General features: G+C 40.9%; 2 protein-coding genes across 5 annotated transcripts in view; one reads left to right on the top strand and one right to left on the bottom strand.

The window, feature by feature from the left end:
- The window catches only part of mtpn (myotrophin), a 106,678-nt gene that overhangs the window by 26,906 nt on the left and 61,971 nt on the right, over positions 1 to 17,801 (top strand). The window lies entirely within an intron of this gene.
- The window catches only part of chrm2a (cholinergic receptor, muscarinic 2a), a 48,210-nt gene that overhangs the window by 28,102 nt on the left and 2,307 nt on the right, over positions 1 to 17,801 (bottom strand). The window contains exons 2-4 of one of the 2 annotated variants that reach the window (XM_086058271.1): positions 14,902 to 14,990; positions 4,344 to 4,466; positions 3,933 to 3,981 (exon numbers count right to left, since the gene is read on the bottom strand). The gene's annotated coding sequence lies outside the window, so the exon portion shown is untranslated. The remainder of the gene's footprint in view (positions 1 to 3,932; positions 3,982 to 4,343; positions 4,467 to 14,901; positions 14,991 to 17,801) is intronic. The other variant, XM_086058270.1, reaches the window with a different exon arrangement.

The raw sequence follows: 17,801 nt of genomic DNA, 5'->3' as shown, positions 1-17,801 counted from the left end.
AAAACAAACAAACAACCTACACATTTGCAAAATATAAGATTTTTACGGAAGAGGATTAGGGCCAGTAAAGGCGGGAAAAAAGGATTGGCAGCATTCTCACTTCATTCTCAAAATTCTGACTTTAAAATGAGAATTCTGACTTTAATCAAATAATTCTCACTTTAATCTCAGAATTCTGATTTTGTGACGTAGAGCTATGAATTGTGGGGGAAAGTCAGAATTCTGAGAATAAAGTCAGAATTCTCACTTTAAAGTCAGAATTCTTTGATTAAAGTCAGAATTCTTTGATTAAAGTCAGAATTCTGACTTTATTCTGTGATTAAAGTCATAACGCAGACACCAAGAAAAAACTAATTAGTAGTAAACCTCCAAATTTTGATGCGTATTTGCCACCTGCTGTTTGTTTTGAAGCAACATTTTAGGGAACAATTAGGACATAGAGTATCAATCTCATAAGAATTAAATTGGTTTTGTTTAAAAATGGCTTGTGATTAGAAGCAAAATTACAAGACTAGGTTTATATTTTTTAATGGAAATAAGACGATAAACTCCAAATACTAATAATAGTAGCATTTTAAAGCAATGCTTTTGTTTTTCGCACGCAATTTGCTACTAAATTTGCAAGAGGGCACATTGAGAACACGTATAATAGCTTCATAGGTATCTGGTTGTGCAGCACTTGCAAGAAAACAGGAATCAGAACACCACATTGGACACAGGCTATCGATTTATAACAATACAATTACTGTATCTTGTTGCCCGCTTATTCAAGTTGTCTGTGTCAAACACACAAAAACACACACACTTTTCATTTTCTCTTTATCTTTACATTTTCCTTCTCGAGGCGCGCAGGACTCTGTGTGAGTGTATCTTGATTAGCGCCCGCCTGTGCAATTTCCTGCCAGATTACTTTTGATGGATTCGCAAAAAATATCAATCAGAGCCAGTCGGCCGCTTGAAAGTGGCTTTCATTAGCGGTCAAACACTTTTGTTCTTGTCTCGCACTCAAGGGCAATGTCGCCGTGTGTTAGCTTCCTGTCTTGCTGGCGACAGGAAGGACTGGAGTCCTTTTCATATGACAAGTGAAAAGTTAGTTTCAAAGCAAAGTCAGTTCATAAACAGCATGTAAACAAACAGCTAAAATCGCAATGCTTGAAAATATTGGTTCAAAAATACTGTCATATAAACAAACGACATCAAATCGAAAACATCGCATAAACAAACCAGTTCTGATCAAGATGCTGACCTGTCATCGGGATCAGACCTGTCAAACAAATAAACTGCAGATTGAAATCCTGTCAAAAGACAACAGAACAAAATTCTATTGCGTAAGCAGACATCGGGGCAAAATTCTGTCACGTCAACAAATAACTATGCTTTCATGTAAACAAACATCAGTTCAAAACGATATAACGTAAACAATAGATTCATATGCTATCACATAAACATCTAATCAAAAAGCCTTCCCATAAACAAATGACATCAGGTTGGAAAGCTGCCACACCAACGACAAGATAAAAGCAGTCATCTCAACTAAAAATGCAATTACGTGAACCAACAATAGATCCAATGGCTGTCATGTAAACATCTGTCCAAAACGCTATCATGTAAATAAACATGGGATCAAAGTGCTGTCATGTAAATATACGGCATCAGATGCCGACTGTGCGACGTGGACCATTAGTACGCTGTGATTTGTTTCAACCTCACGACGGCCTGACGTTGACAGCAGGCAATTCCGTCTGATATATAATCATGTGAGCAGGCTACAGGTGGCGACGGCGTACGCGCCGCCGCGACTTTTGAGGACGAGCGCTCGTCGTACCCGCGCGTGGCGCTGAAAACTAGCCGATTTATTTCGTCCGGCCGTGATTGATGGCCGCGGGCACAAATCAATCGGGTGCGCACCGCGGGCGCACACTTTGTCTGTTGGTGGCGATAGGGATAACATGTCAGAGTGGACCTTCTCCATCTTGTCACTTAAAGCGCAATCAATAGTGCTTCCCCCACTGTGCGTTCCACTTCTTTTCCACACGCCGCGATCGATAACCCGGTGACCGGTGGGGCTCCGAAACACAAAGCCAGGTGGCATCAAACACTCAGAGTGTACACAGATAGATGTTTGTTTTTTAAATGCCAAAGCAACAAGTATAAAAATATTAAGCCAAAGACTTTGGATGCAGCTATCGTATTTTGGTATTTGGTTATCCTATTGAAAATTGTATTGAATAATCAATCATATATATAAATTTTTATTTCTGCTTCAGCGCGCCTAAAGATCACGACATGAGCTCAGATTTTATTTTCATTTTTCACGTAAATTTCCCATGACCATTACCAAAGAGCCACATGCTGATGTATCAAGTCTCAAGACAAATACAATGATGATCTAATATCTGATATGCTAGCTGTCATTGAGCCGTCCCATGACCACAAGCAATTGTTCAGTGTCACTCGGAACAAGGCGTGCAAAATAACCTGAGGGGAAGAGGAACATTCTGAGTCATCATGCCTCGAGACAAATACATGATTATCGGATAAACGATCTAATTTTTTATCTTTTTCGTGATGACAAACAATACAATTGTTCAATTATACAAGCAAGCCTGTGGCCAGTGTCTTCTTTAACGAGCGTGCTCTAAAAAATTCAACATGCGCATATCTGCATGTCTGCAGGGAGGAGGTGCGCATCTTTACGATGCATTAATTGCCTGGAGGATGTCGCTCACTCATGCATATTTGACACTTTTAGCCGCATGCTCGCGCCGCGTCTCGCCGCTAATGGATGCCGTGTGGCGCCGCGTTGCATACGGATCAGTCGCTCCCCCGTATACCCAACCCCAATCCATCCCCCAACCACCACCGCCACTTGGCCTCGCTGTAATGGCAACTGAGAGCCCTCAACGCCGGTGTCGGGGCATCAAACAACGGGCCACAAGTGTGTGCGACGGTGGCTGATAACAGGGTGACAAGTGGTCCCCGAGTGCGAGCAGATTGGATGCCGCGTCCTCTCGCGGCCACCATGATGTCAGTTCACGCGTGGTGTCAAATGGGATGCGTTCAATGACTTTTTAAATGGTTTTAAAACCAAACAATGGATGACGGGGGCAAGGACGCTCGGCACAATGACAGCCATATGTGCATGACCATATTTGGGCATTTGCTGGGAGGCATCTGATTTGTGTATGAATGATTATTAGGGAAGTACAGTATATAGTGTTGGATATTCTGTATGGGTGTACATTTTTGAATATATAATAATTTGTTTAACTCATTTGCTCCCAAAAACGTATATTAAAAACGTTGGATTTTAAATATTGCCAAAAACGTATTTATACGTTTTATTCATAAATGTTTTTATACTAGAGCATACAAAAGGCTTTGATGCAGCCTCTGACCTGAAGAGGTTGCTTAAAGCAATGGTAGTTATTACAAAATCGGCCAGCAGGTGGCAGCAGAGTATAAGTGATCAACCAGGGCCATGTTGCAAAAAAGCTTTCCCCCCCAGTGTTTTAAACAGATTTGTGAACAATGATGAAACCTAGCTATATTCTAATACTAATTGCTGAAAAACAGAAACATAGAAATATACTTTTTTTCCTGATGAAAGAGACTCTAACCTTTCTTTTGGTAGGTTCCATGTTTTTATAGCAATAGAACACAATATTCTGTGGTTCTTGCAAAATCAGTCAAAATACAGTAAAAGAGGCGGGCGCGAAGGGGGTTGCTTCAGTGAAAATGGCTGGGAGTGAATGAGTTAATATAAAAAAAAAATTTTTTTAAGTTCCGTCATTTTCCTCATGGCTGGTCCGATTATTTTTCTGGAGCGATCACATAGTTTTGCATCACATTTTACCATGAAATTGGCCGATTTCACTTCATCTCGAAAATGTGTTTGCAGGTAAGTAAAGCCACCACTCTGCATTCTTTACCTGAGACGATCTCTTTCCGCTCAGCGATTAACCTCTCACTCCCGCGGCTCTATAAAAAGAAAGAAAAGAAAAATGTTTAACTCTGGTGGAGAGATTCAAGGTCTTTACAAGCCAGATGTGCGTGCTGTAATGATAATACAGACAAAAAGAAAAGAAAACAGACTACATAAAGAAGGACTAGCTACTGGTGTTGACGTTCTGCATAATAAGAAAGTATGTGTCAAAAATTAATTCGTGCTAATGGATGCTACCTGCTAGGCTGAGTGGAGCGCTGCATTATGTAAACGTTCCGTGTCCGTACATTAAAGTAGATTCAACGAGGCCTAAAGAATTGCAATTTTCGAATTGTCACTTCAGACTGACTCGTGTCTTCTATCCTGTTGAAATGGATTTTATTGTGCTGGTACTTACAGGTCCAGCAGGGCTGCTTCTGCATCTTGGAGGATGTGTTCAAGCATGACTTGACGCTAATTGGGGCAGTAGGGAAGCAGGGGGCGGGCCTTCCTCCAGCTTCGTGATGATTAGCCATGGCTGCTGCACGGGGAAAGTCATAACGTTAGCATTAGCGTCAAAGACTGATGAAGACCGTCTTTGAATTCTTGAATGGAATTAAGATCATTTTTATGCACTTTTTGGGGGATTGGATCGTCCCTTTTCCTACCTTGGAATTGTTTTGCAACAATTAATAATTAATAAATCAATACTATAACTTTTTTCAGTACGAACTTGGTCTTAGGTTTTCGAGAAAGAACAGTTGCATTTTCAAGATCACAGTATGAACTGGTGTTTCTTATGAACATTTTGAGAACAAACTTGTCATTACAACCAAAGTTTTCTCATTGCCAAGACTAATTGAATGAACATTTCCAACACAAACCTTGTCATTTTTGCGAGAAGCTTGTTGCTTACCAAGGTTTTAGGATTTTCTTTTTCTCTTGGTTTATCCGGTAATGGCCCCTTTTTAAGTTTATAGTATAGTCTGCAGGTTTCTTATATCGGCATTGATTATAGTTAATACTTTGAGTAATCCTACAAAGTTTTTGGAGAACTACTTCGTCCTTACACACATTTTGTGCAGATTTAATCAAAGTTTTTGAGCTTGTTCTTACTTTTTCCAGATGAGAATTCATTTTTACACATTTATTGTTAGTGGTATTCCCTAATATTTATTTTTTTCAACATGGATTTGTTTATATCTTAGACTCCAGATAATCCAACAGACACAACTTTTAAGGGTTGTGAAATGTTTTTATCAATTGAATAACCCTCTCTTAGCTAATGCTACAATAGTTTTGGGGAATATTTCGTGCTTATACAGCTTTTGAAGGAGATCGTAGCAATTAACAATTTTATCGCAGCTACTATTGTCTTCATTTCCTGCTTACATGCAAACTTTTTGGTCCCGATATTGTTGCATAAAAGTGCCATTAGGGGTTATAATGCCCGATTTGTTTTATTTTAGCGATTTCCAAGCTGCATTATATGGTTAAGACGATAAGTTGGGATGATATGGGATTGTTGTGTGTTTGTCTCCTGAGGAGATGGACCTCGCCGATAATGGCCTTTCCCGTTGTTTTGACTCATCACATAGCCGAAATGGCGTCGCTTTGTTTTGAAAAGAAACAGCTGCAGTGGAAAACAAAACAAAACAAATGGCTGTCATTCCAGGAGACTTATGGTGAAAATGTGCCTAATGATCATTTCCTCTGCATCTCTAATCCATTTATGATGTTCTCTAATCGTCGCCGCTAATTCGTAAAACGCCGGAGAACGTCAGATTGAGGATCCGAGCTTTAAGGATCTCATCGGAAGGCTGCGGGATGAAGCACACGAGGCCTGGTAATAACGTCTGTCGGCGTTGTAAAAATGTGCACAGGCTGACCCGTGCCACTGTTGGTTGTCTGCACTCCATCACATCCATCTCCCAGGATTACTTCTCACCCCTTAGGGGGGAGGCTGACAAAGGAGCAAGGGGGAAAAGGGGCAGCCTTGCCTTACAGTAAATCTGCCAGCCTCATCAGTGTTGGCTGATATCACATCTGCTGCCGGAAGAACGGAACGCTGCCAGCTCACAGTCACGAGTCCAAAAATTCTTGTCAAAGGGACGCTTGTTGGCAACACGTTCTGATGAGCATTTAGTAGAAAAAGCTGCACAACAGTGGAGTGCGAAATTGGAATCTGAAGCTTCGACGAAATCATCTAGCACTGCTACGTTGTTGTTTAATTGGCTGGTTGTTTACTCTTTTTATTGTCGATTGTTAGCTAGCTTAATGGTTGGCTAGTTGTTTTTTACTTGATTGTTTGGTGTTTGATTGTTTTCGTTGATTATTTGTTAAGTTAATTGGTTGGTTAGTTTTAGTTTTACTGGTTGTTTATTTTTGATCAATTGTATAGTCAAATGGCTTTTGGTTGCATAATTTGTGTTTAGTTGATTGTTTCGTCAGTTGGTTGTTAAATCTATATAAAAAAAAAAAGTTAATTCGTCTGGTGGTTATTTATTTGGTTGGTTGTTTAGCTGTTACACTAAATTAATTGGCTTGTTTCATTGCTTATTTTTTGGTTGGTTGGTTGTTTGATTCATTGGTTGGTTGTTTAGTTGGCTGTTTTGGTTGGTTGATTAAGTAGGTTCGGTTGATTGGCTTTTTTGTTTTTTTGTTTGTTGAGTTAATTGGCTTTTAGGTTGGTTGTTAACTTGGTGTTAGGGTGGGTTGATTGTTTCGTTGGTTGGTTGGATGTTTTGTATGGCTTTTCATTGTTTGTTTGGCTCGTGTAGTTGTTTGTTTGGTTCTTTAGTGTATTCTCTCTATGGCTCTTTTCGTCTTGGCAGACGGTTACAGTAGTTATTGACGAGTTTGACTTGGAAGACACCGATATTGGAACCTAAAATACGCTGGCAGTGATGTTTAGTGTATTGGTTGTTTAATGAATAGGTTGGTTGTTTACTTTGTGTGTGGTTGCTTGATATGAAAACAATAATAGAAGTTGTGGTTGCGATTGTCACCCATCTGTACAATAGGTGGTGGTCACAACCTATTGTGTGTTTGTGATCGTACTGTACAATTGTGACAGAAGTATAGCGCATTTTGTGTATTTGGTCTGTACAATCCTGCAATAGAAGAGTACTAAAATGTGACTTTTTTTTTTACATGAGGAGCTCAAACCAGCGGCAGAAAACCTTGGGGTGTTGGGTGGGTTGGTGGGTGGGGGGGGGGTTGCACTTGTTTTCAGTGGATAATTGAGTTTTGCGGAGGAACAGCTGTGATCAGGCACCTTGGAGATACACGCATACATAATTACACTCCGCCAAGCTGCCAACAAATCCACCGTTGATTGCGTGACGAGGAACGCGGCTTATCCAGCGTTCATGAAGTAACTTTGGGAAGGTTTGTTGTTCCGGGGAAGTTTGGCACACACGTCGGGATGGCTCGAGGGCTGATTAGACGGCCTCATCATGATTTTGTACCATGATGGATGAGATGCCGGAAGGAGTTACGTGACGTCTGCGTTATTTAAAAGCTAGCAGAATGCTGTTGCTTTCATTGAGTGAGCAATGTGTGAAAGCAAGTGTGAATAAACATGAGAGAGAGCTGAAAAAAAATAACACCTCCATTTGAAAGGTGTGTACTTTATTAAAAAAAAAAAATTTGACTTTAATTTATTACTTAGCCCTACAGTTTTGGATAGTTATTTCAACATTTCCTGAAAGGTGTGTTGCAGATACAATTTACTTTAATTACTTTGGGCTGTACTTTGCTAAAACATTTTTTTTTTACATTTAATTTAATTTAATTTAATTTAATTCATTCATCCACTTTTTGTCACTAATGCCAGAAGTGCATTTTAAGAGCGGGAAGCAAGTTTACCCCCCTCAAGGTAATCCAGCGGCATAATCCAATTACATTTAAACCCTGTCGGAGTTGTATTAAAGCCTCACTTTCAGATTAGTGGAGTTCAGTCTTTAAGCCTTTTTAGAATGAACAAACAAAAAGTGAATTTTCTTGGTTGGGATTATTTTTAAGGAGTGACTCACTTCTTCAATTTGCTGTGCTTAATTGTCACAAACCTCCTGCAAAGTGTGTGATTATTCTCCACGGTGAATAATTGCGATAAATCTATCGTACTTCAGTGGTGGGCTGCGCATTTGCTACCTGGGCCTTCAGTACAGACTTAATCAACCTCTTAATACATTACTGCTACATCATCTTACAAATATACAATATATTTGTGCATTGTCTGGAGCAGCTCACAATTTATCGGATATCATGACAAAAACATTTGATCAATTAAATAAAATACAAAATACCTGAGATCAAAACAAACTTCTTTAGGTAGCACTTCTCATACATAAAAATGCAACTGAAAGTTATGTGAAACTAAAACATCTATAGTACAGTATAAAAAAAAAAGAGGGCGTAACTGAATGTGAAATCCATTTGCTAATGTAATTTAAATTACATTAGCCATCTGATTCTGTAAACCCTGGACAAATTAGATTGACATGGCAATACGCTCTGAAATCTGATTGGACAAAAAAAAAATAATAATCTTGCATCCACAAATTGGAAGCAGAGCAACCAAGAAACATTATGAAACAAGCAGAAATAACCACCACTGATCTGCTCCCTTTAATATCTCATCTCCAGACATGAGTGCTAGAATCACCAAAGTATGTTCCGCTCATCGTGCTCACTGAGAAGTCGTCCATTTTTAATGGTTCCAAAGGGACAGTCTGCAAATGCACTTTTTCCCTTCTTGCATGTGAGGAAGCAGTTGGTGGATGTTTGCAGAGATAGAAAATAATCTAATGCTCCTTGTGAGATGTTAACGGCCTTGGCGGAGGTATTACTGTAGCATGGCTAACTTACTATTAGGGAATATAGTGCAGTTGATTAAGCGATGTGCCGTTAATCCGGACAACAAACCCATGCGTCATTATTCCCGCGCCATTCCGTGCAGATGTTGACACTAACGTCTGATTATCCCCTCTTAATCCCATGTCAGGATTATAGCGTTCCATCGTCTCAAGCCGCTGTAAAGCTTGCAGGGAAAAAATGTCCCGCCAATTAGCACTGGAGTGGGCGGGAAATGAAGAAGATGAAGAAGTGACACATTTACATCCATGCAATAAATCCCGAAAGCCGGACATTTTTGTCATTGCAGTGCAAATGCGCAAAGCTAACTTTTTATTAGCGGGTAACCTTTATACGGATGTACATTTTTGGAGCCCAAATCCAGTTAATCCCACTTCAAGATATCCTATCTTTGGAAAATATGATGTAATAGCGCTTAACGGATTTCTCTGGAAGAATGTAGCTCAGAATATATTGGATGGGTGGGTGAATGTACGTACAACAGATATAAAAAGTCTACACACCCCTCATTTTAAAACTTTTTTCCCACCATTTTGACCTATGATCTGTACAACACTATATATATTTTTAAAAGGGATATAAACAACTGAAACAATGTGCTTGCGCAAGTGTGCACACCCTCTTATTCTTGCTATGTGGCCGTTTTACAAAATCAAACGGTTACATTGCCATCGATTCAAATTGCCTGTGATTAACCTTCAAATAATGCAAATTATCACTCACTATTGTTTCAAACTGTTCATAATTCCACCTTGTGTAAGGCCCCAGTTCTATCTGAGGAAAAACAACCCCAAATAGAGTTCTGCTGTTCTGGTAGGCTTTTCCTGGTATTTTTTGCTTTCAAGACAAACCCTGGAGGTTTTGTACTGACACGGTCTGCTATTTTGAACTGTTCATAATTCCTTACACCTTGCCTTGAAAATATTGTACTAAAGTGTGTTGCATATACTTAGTTATTATATTTCATTTCATTTAATGCATTTAAAAATGTGTTTGTATGGTGTATATTGACAACAGCAATAATAACAGTATCAGGTCAAACTAATCCATTCTTAAAAGTTTATAACTCTTTTTTATTTTTATATGAAGAAAACAAATGCAAATTCCGAATTTACATGTTATTTGTTCATTTTGATAATTATGTAGAAAGTGCAGCTTTAACCCATTTATTTAGTAAAGAAACCGTGTAACAGGAGAGTTACTAATGTGTAGAGTGCACACCGTCAATCAGGCGGTAGGACAAGGTCGTCTCGCTTTCCTGCAATTTTACACACTTTTCCCGCGCCATCGATCGCGGGGGCCAACGCGGCTCAAGCAGATGGGGTCTCATCCCCCAGTCACCTATAATTGGAAGCTGTTAGCGGGGCGGGATGGGTCGGGTTTACCAAGCAGCTCGGTGGCGGCGGCAGCGGCTCGTTGCCAAATGAGACTCACGCGAAAGTGCCGATATCAACTAGCTCGGGGGTCAAGCGAGTCGTCTTAATTGCTTCATAGGATAGCAAAGCTCCCGTCAGACTTTGTCAATCACAAACTTGACACGAGTGGAATTTTAAGAGCTCCTTGATTGGCTCGAAATGAGACTCGTAATTAGTGCTTTATTTGTGGCACAAAGGTCAACCTGTTTCACTCAGTCCGAGACTGTCGTGAGCGGAAAAGTTTCAGTCGATGCGGGTCATTTCTAATCCTGAACACATTGGGGTCAAAACTGAAGCATAGATACACATTTCGTCACAGTGTTTTTGTCTTTATCATTGATCGGGTATCAACAGGGTTATTATAGGGGTTTTTTCCCGTTTTTTTTTCAGGGTGGTTCTCTTAGTTTTTATTAGTTTTAGTTATTTAAAAAACGCTTAGTTTTAGTTTGGTTTTAGTTAGTTTGTTCTTTTTGTCATCCAACTCGGGCACATTTCCCAAAATAATGACAAAACTGGAAAACCTTCATTGCGACCTTTGATTTGACCTATGGCTTGATGTGATTTGTATGATAGGTGTGAAATTTTAGGCAATCTCTGTGAAACCTCATTAAAAACAAATCGGATTAAGTGGCTAGGTACCTGCAATTCATCACTGAGTTCAAAGACAATCGATTAAAAAAAATTATAGATAAGCTGAAGAATTTTGTGTTTGGCATATTTGACCTCATCACCGTAGATCTTGACCTTTGTTCGCTAGCTTGTCCAAAGTTCTGTAGGGTGAATATCAAGTGTTTGTATGCTCATTTGGAACGGGAAATGATGCCAAGGTGCTATCAAAGCCCCTTTGCATTGAAAAGCGACTCGTCCGGAGGGATGCTATCTTTAAATTATTGCTCTGCTTGTTGGAATTGGACTCGCGTCGTGTGGGTCATTTATTTCAAAAACACTCCCGTAGAAGGTCGATATTCACAAGTGCTCTGTAGGATGCAAAACAGTGTCGCGCATAACCTAACATATGTCCCTTCGCCTTGATTGCTATGGGACGCCACATACGAAAGTGAAACGTCTCGAGTGGCGACACTCGGCCTGAGGTAAATGACCATAATGAGTATGGCCACCGCTCTGTCAGGTATTACATTTGTGCGATTTATCCAATGGGAACCGATTCCCTGGTCCATCGTCTCCGGAGTTAATTGCAAATTACGGTGTCACTTTTCACAGGGCCGTCACGACGTTCCCCAAGAGAGCCACTCGTCCAATTATTTGCCAGCCGCTGATTTATTTGGTCACTTCTTTTCTCCTTTCGTGCACCGACCGGCCTCTCTGGCATTTTTCATCCGGCTCGCCTCCCACTTCATCATTTCGCTTATCCCACCTACCTCCCCCCCCCATCACCGCAATGATCCGCCTGGCCACTCTTCTCTGTAATGAAGGCTCAGAAAAGCCATGTTAATGTCCACTTGAACGCATAAGTTGGGGGGGAAAATTAAGTGAACTTTTTGGCAGCTCGCCATTGGCAGTAGGAGGCACCTCAAGTAAAAAGGTACGAAGGTAATTAGGAACCAAACAGAGGTCTGGATTGTCTTGAAACTGGGGCTGTGTCATCTTAAGATGTTCAAGATAAAACGTAAAACCAAAGATATATATATATATATATATATATATATATATATATATATATAAATGAGATATCTTCGAACGCTGTTGCCGTGGCAATGCGCTGTTTGCCATGAAAAATTATGGTAAAAGACCAAAGACAGTGTAAAATTATTCTAATGATTGATTTTGATGGTCTAAACATGAGTGAAATTTTGTGTGGCCCGGGCTGCGAGGGCCCTTCATAGCTTGTTAATTATTATAATTTTAATGATTAATGTAATGTAATTCCACTTGAACATTATATATGAAAAAAATTGTGGTGTCCAATTTGTAGTACTAGTGTTCAGTGTTCACAATGAATCGGCGTTCGCTGAAGTACTTTCTGCTCATCCGTTTGCTTGTCACAGCATTGACGGGGCATCTTGACCTCCCCCGACCCGGTCACTCCCACCTGACAGGCCGGGACGGGCAGCAGCCAAAAGGAGCACCTAGACGCATCTTTATCCCGAGACTCTGCCGCGTAGCCTCCGTTTGACCCTCCCCCACCCCACCTGTCAGTCATGGTCGGCCGCTTCCCGCCAACTCAAAGATGCTCTCCGTCCGCCAAGATCACTCACTCTTCTCACCAGCTGTCTGGCCTTAATGAGGTTTCCCATGCAAACTGTCAGATCTTTGGATTAAACTCAAAGAAAGAGATGTACATTTGCGGCATAGCATCAAATTGAGCCTTTTTTACCCTTAAGGACCACCGCGGATCGGATGTGAGTCAGTCCACATCATAGCGTCCACTGGCGCCTTGAGATACAAGTTTAATTTGTTTCATGATGATTCTCATTCCACAAAATACTCTCAGATCATGTTTCCCCATCAAAATGGAATGGAAATGCAATCAGTTCTAGCACTCTGTCCCCCTCCGGTGTGACTGTCTTTACCAGCACGCCCCATGCTATGCTAGCTAGGCAGCGCCATGTTCAAATCACTCAACGTTCGGCAGATAAAACTCCGTCATCTTTGGCGCGACCAAGCATGTCCGATCGCCTCCATAAATCCGCCGTGTCTCTCGGTGGCATGCTGATGTTTGATAGCACTCCCGTCGTCCCGCTTGGCCATTCCTGGGTGGGGGGGTGCCCTCTCACCGGCCCCTGTCAGCCAGTAAAGTTATGACATCATGAAGCCCCTCATAAGCCGTCGCCGTTGTTTTGAGGTGAAGCCGCATCAATTTCACAGGGGGGCTCCGCAGCCCGCCAGATGATTTGTGAGCGTTATTATGCCGAGAAATCGCTTCGAGAAATGAAGACGGGAAACGGAATGTGGCTTGAGTGTGTACCTGCTGAGATCTACAGTATGCGAAATGGTCCAAATACTAGACAAGACCTCAGCAGAGAGGAGCAAACCGGCACGGAGATGTGCTTGCTCTTATTTCCCTGCTTGGCCAATGAATTTGAGGCGTGCGATAGCCATGTTTGGGAAGTACGGATTTTGGACATCGGAAAATTCACACAAGTCAATGATTTTGATTGATTGGATTCGGCGCTAGTGAATTTTCCCGTTATCTTGGCTGCATATTGATTATGGATTCTGCTATTTGGCAGAACTAGCAGGTGATTTATTGACTTTGCACCAACTAGTGTTACGCTATCTTTTGTGGCAGTTGAAACGGTGTATTGACGGGGAAAACATGAAAATCGCATCAATTTAGATACATTATCAATAATTTTGTAGATATATGTAGATCGGACTTTGAATTATGCCAATCATTTGGAATCAGTTTGAGACGATGATCACTAGGAATGTAACGATATCCAAGCATCACGATAAAGTATTATCACGATATGAAGCTCACGATACGATAATTATCACGATATTTTGTTGTCGGTATTAAAAAAAAGTCTCAATATTGTAAAAAATATGAGCTCATACTAAAAAAATAAAAGCACAATATTGTGCTTTTGTACATAACAGCAATGCATATAAACAACCTACACTTAGTATTGAGGCACTTACTTGTTAATGCACACACACATTGAGTTCCTCCACATATTGACTTTGTTCACAAGCATATTACGTTGCTCTTCATCTGACAATTAGCGTAGATTTTAAACATAGAGGGGCCGAAACATCCCTTATGAAAATTAAGCGACACTAAAGAACTCTAGCCACCAGAGCGTGCTAGAACTGCACAAATGGAAATCACTTGACTTTTTAACAGATGTGCTGCTTTTAATATCGTGACGATGACAATATTGTGGCAGTTTTAATATCGCGATATCACGATATTGCAGTTATCGTTACAGCCCTAATGATCACATGATGCGTCATGGTTATTGAATTTTGGCAGTTTGGAAGAAATCAGCAGAGTTTGCCTCTCTAAAAAGTTGAGAAAAAAAGCACCATGAGACAATTTACATATTGGATCGGCTTTAGATTCCTTGAAGTGTGACCAGATTTTGGTGTCATTCATATGTAGTGTGGCTTTTGGATTTCGCTACCGGGCACAATGATTGCAGACCTGGAAATGTATGCAAAAAAAAAGAAGCACCACCAGCTTATTTACATGACGAGCTGGCATTAGCTTCCCTGGCGTCACCTTCACCATAACGAGGTTAGGGTTTGAAATGTAAATTGAAGTTGCCCTGACCTTCTCTGCAAATTGTCGGTCGTGTGACTTCTGCCTTCACCCTCGTCATCAACAGCCACGTCTTTGATGTAAATGTACAGCATGGTGTAGGTCATTTTATTCATTCTCAAGCGATCAGCTCCTTTCTCTCTGGAGGTAAGTCTTTATTGTATTATTATTACAAGCGCTTCCTTAACCTTGCCGGGGCAGGCAGGGAACCGAACGCCCCGTTTACACCCCACGCACTGCTCCACCCCCATAATACGCCGTAATGTGCGAGCGCTTGTTGAGTGTAATTGACACGCATGTGGTGAGACGCGGCGTTTAAAAGCAGCTGGAAACGCGGCTTCCTGCAGTTGCGCTTCTCTCCAGGGTTTGCCGTTGCTCTCAAACTACGCTTTGAAGGCTGGATTTGAATTCACGGAGCAAAAAAAAACAAAAAAAAAACAGTCGGAATCTCTGCTTACCAGCGGGATATTATCATGGCTATCATCTGATGTCGGCGTAAAAGAAGGTGTGATGGATGTGTTTCATCAGTCCGCCTGTTTGTTTGTGTCTGCAGAAGAGAGTAGTAGGCAATAAAAGGGGGGCTTCACATCGTTGTGAATCCATCCAACAGGTTGTTTGTGTTTCGCCGTCTCTGGACTGTGTCGAGAGTCCTGTTCCTGTCAAGTAAAAAAATTCCACAACAGCCAGGATGACTCGGTTTTAGTCCACTTGTCCCATTTTATGCTAGCATTTCTTCAAAAAGTTGTTCACCTGGAAGGACAACCACAGCTCGTCATCCAGTGGACACTAACGCCCAAGGACAGAAAGTGAGACACTTACGCCGCTGTTTATCTCATCCAGGAATCTCATGAGCCTGCTTCCTGTGGCCCCGGAGGCACCTTCAAATCAGTACGCTGCCGGAACGCCATCGCGGCGGGACATCTCTTATTTTACGGCCATCATCTGGACGCCGTCCCGCGTTCGTGTAATAGATACAAAAGTAGACACCGTCCATAAATCCAAGGCGCCCGAGCACGTAAAAAGGAAAGTTCAAGTTTACAATGCTACAGAAAAAGGACATAAGCAGCTCTTCTTCACGTGCAAAAGTTCCATAAAATACAAATGACCATCAACGGATGTGTGTCAAAGCAAACTCAGTGCCAGTATACAAAAACATACAGTGCATGCAGCTGTCTATTTCTATTAGGTAGAGTTTTTGAATGTCCTCAAGGTGTCCCATCACTCACAGACTAAGTCAACATCTGAACACATGACACCCATCAGTCTAGTAATCAAACAAAATATCTTGGAGTCCGCTTTTGAAGGACGCCGGGGAATGGCTTACCTCAACCATAAGATGGCCACTTAGAACCAAAACAGCAGACTTTGTGTGTCTTAGCTGCCCGACATGGCTTACTAAGAGTTTTTTCTTGGTCTACTTTCGATAGATAGGTTTAACCAAATGTCATGTTGATAAGTTTCTTGTTTTATGTCTAGTCATAGAACTTTGCTTCCACGCGATACCCACATGCAATGACAAAAATGCAAAACCCTCATGATTTAGTATCACCCATCTATCTGTGTATGTGGTTAAAATTTGGGAACAATCAGACAAAAACTCCGTCTTTGAGTGGAAAAAATACTTTGAACCAACATGGCAGTTTTCCGGTTAGCTTTTTTCTGGCATGGCTTTTTGAGACTTTATTTTGGGTCTACTCACGATAGACATGCCGACCAAATTTCATGTAGCTAAGTGTAATTGACTGACAAGACTGAATAATTAAAAATAAAAAAAAAGTCTGTGTTTGAGAGGCCGTTGAAAATGACTCATAAGATGGCTACTTGGAACCAAAATGGTAGATTTCCTGTGACTTTTCCTTCAAGGCTTCTTGAGATTTTTTTGTAGCACATTTCATGTCATTTAGTGAAACTCAGGGGATAATTAAAGAGGCATGTTTGCTGGATGCATGGCAAGGCTGAGGCACACCTGAGGCATTTTTTTTTTTTTTTTTGGACCGGCTTCCACTTCTACGGAATTCCCTGTAGAATTCCACACTGTTCGCCTGCGCATACTGCTGCTGCAGCTTCTTTTAATAACATCGCTACTCTCACTGTGGCTATAGAAATGTTCCATTTCTGAGAGTGACGCAATTCCAGATGATCCTGGTTTAGTATAAGGTAATAATATGCAAATTACTTGACACTGGTAACAGCTAATGGTTTGGTTTTCCATGTAGCCTACAGTCAGATGTCATATTATTAAGATCACCTGCATATTCTAATCAAGTCCGATACAAGAGCTGTAATCCAAAAAAACAAAAAAAAACTGAATGTTCATTTCTATGGTGTAGTTTCATGCTGGTATGTATCCCTAATATTTTGCCCCTCACCACTCGTGGGCAAGACTACAATCATGAAATCTATTAGAATGTGGACGAAAGACTTACTTCTTCGCTTACTGTTTTGTAGCTTGAAGGCTCCACAGCGCCCTCTAGTCAGCAGCAACAGTATATTTCATTCACTTTCTATGAAGTGTGGATGTAAAACCAGCATTTTTAAAAATGAGCACAATCTTGCGTTAACCGCCATACTACTTTCCTTTTTCTGTGAATATGCTGACAAATGCTGCATCGATTCCTGGGTTTTGTGTGTGTGTGTGTTGTTATAAATGCAATTACCAAATGCCATTTGTTTGCCTGAGATAATCACCCCTCCTGCTTTCCATCCATCCCTCCGTCGCTTCACCAATCAATGGCCGCTTTAGTGCTACTTCATATTGTGGAGCGCCGCAATCACTCGGCATCTTGATAAGAAGCTAAAAGGGCCTCGGCGGCCATTTGTCGGTGCAGAAGAGAAGCTATCAAGGCGCCCTTTTGTCACATGAGGGCGACTGAAAAAACGCTACAAAAATTACATGAAAAAGTGTTAAATGTTTGAACTTTTTCCAACAGAGGGGGAACAACGTTTTTTTTCTCATTTTGAAACTAATTGTACCTACAGTGTTCCTGGGGGTGTTGTGAGGAGGATCTGTTTCTAAAAATAATAAAATGTGTACACGTTACTTAATTTAACAAACATTTTACATTTTGTTTAAAAATGTAATAGATTGGGTTGAATGAAAGGAAGAACTGTTTTTATTCACTCAGATATTACAAAAAAAGGACAAAAATAGCAGCATAAATGGACCCAAATAAAAATCGGCGATTGAATCGGCAATAAGTGAACCGCAAAGTAGTTAGGGCGGGGCCAATGCACTTCAAAACATAAATACTGAAGCATATAGTTGGACACCAACATTTGTAATAGTTAGCATCTTAGTCGGGAATATCTCACTTGGAGGTCGAACATTTAGCGTAAGTGACAAACGTCCGCAACGTTG

Source organism: Leptonotus elevatus, chromosome 17, assembly GCF_054856555.1.
Source record: "Leptonotus elevatus isolate MCC_2025b chromosome 17, RoL_Lele_1.0, whole genome shotgun sequence".
NCBI lineage: Eukaryota > Metazoa > Chordata > Actinopteri > Syngnathiformes > Syngnathidae > Leptonotus > Leptonotus elevatus.
Note: the sequence above shows the minus strand (reverse complement) of the source record. Positions and strands in the feature narration are given on the sequence as shown.